This window comes from Labrus mixtus, chromosome 13 (genome assembly GCF_963584025.1).
Source record: "Labrus mixtus chromosome 13, fLabMix1.1, whole genome shotgun sequence".
In the NCBI taxonomy this organism is placed as follows: Eukaryota; Metazoa; Chordata; class Actinopteri; order Labriformes; family Labridae; genus Labrus; species Labrus mixtus.
Genome location: NC_083624.1, coordinates 2,151,584 through 2,153,029, shown reverse-complemented (window position 1 = coordinate 2,153,029; position 1,446 = coordinate 2,151,584). Strand labels below are relative to the sequence as shown.

General features: G+C 43.8%; 1 non-coding gene across 1 annotated transcript; it reads left to right on the top strand.

The window, feature by feature from the left end:
• The first annotated feature begins 1,094 nt into the window (after window positions 1–1,094).
• On the top strand, window positions 1,095–1,213 carry LOC132987614 (5S ribosomal RNA). Its single transcript, XR_009675673.1, has one exon. It is a non-coding gene; the product is annotated as a 5S ribosomal RNA (ribosomal RNA).
• The last annotated feature ends 233 nt before the right edge of the window (window positions 1,214–1,446 follow it).

The window sequence follows — 1,446 nt, the reverse complement described above, 5'->3', positions numbered from 1 at the left end:
CGTGGCCCCAAATCCCTACATTTGTCCAGACAAATTGACTAGACCCCAGGTCTTGTTTGACGAGTTCTGCTGGACTGCTGGAGAGGGCTTGAGGGCAGCGGGGAATGCCCCCTCCAGAGAGCACAACTCATGGGAACACTACAAATAGCCTGTTGTGGTCAGAGAAGGAGGCTCCCAACAATTTCTAAAACCCAGACGTAAAATATATTAATTTGTTTTTTACTTGTTCCATCATCATGGATGTAACATTAAGGGACTTTAAATCGTGATATTCATGAGTTTATATTTTAACCCGTCTGTCGAAAAAGACATGATAGCTCAAAGAGTTATATCTTATCCTTTTCACATCGTTTATTCTTAGAAGGTTGCAGAGGGGTGGAGCCCATCCAAGCTGACAATGGGTGAGAGGAGGGGTACCCCCTCTACAGGTCTCCACTAAATTACAGGGTTGACATGCAGAGACAGACAAGAATTCGCTCTCATACTGTGGATCATTAGGAGTCACCATTAACCCTTAACTTGCATTTTTGTCAAACTTTTTGAGGGGGCTGGAGAGAAATTGGGACAATTGTGCAGGAGAGTTTATCAGACAGGTTTAAACCTTAAACCAACTAACTCCTATTAATCCCCGCATGACTCTTGCACCTGTCAGGAAGTGATTCTGACGACAGCTAGCAAAAGGCAACTACATACTGTAAGTGAACAAATCAAACGCACCTTCCAAGTGAAGAGGTTGGCTGCAAAATCCAAACCCAATGGTCAACAGTGCAGAAACAATGCTCAGCGCTCCGGTCAGCTCAGCCCCTTTCTCCTGCCAGGCGAGAACAGAGAGGCCCTCTGGGAAACAGGCCTAGCACACAGCTGCTCCCTTAAATCTGGTAAATAACTAGAAGTTACCTGCACAGGTGCGTTTTCTCCTGTAAATCAAGTTACATGATAGGAAAGTGTGATGATGTTGATGGATCGAGTGAATTTCAACTTACACTTTCCAAGCTAATCTGACTATTTGAACTAGATTTTTTTAATCCATGTGATATGTAGGCCTACTGTGACACTGAGCGTCTATAAATAGCCTGTGTACTAGTTTAAACTTCGCTTACGGCCATACCACCCTGAACACGCCCGATCTCGTCCGATCTCGGAAGCTAAGCAGGGTCGGGCCTGGTTAGTACTTGGATGGGAGACCGCCTGGGAATACCAGGTGCTGTAAGCTTTTAATACCTCATTCAGCCAGCAGGGGGCGCTGTGTCCTCCTGCTATGGACTGTAGTTCTCTTTTATTTGTCTATCGTTGCTTCTACTTTCCAATAAAGTAGCTTACACTGAATTTTGATCGGGGAGCATCTATAGCATATACAGGGACTGATTGTAATAATTATGAATTGTCATATAATTAGTAAGTTTTCCTTTGTGATTCCTAATGGAGGATTTTTAGTTATAATGGAGA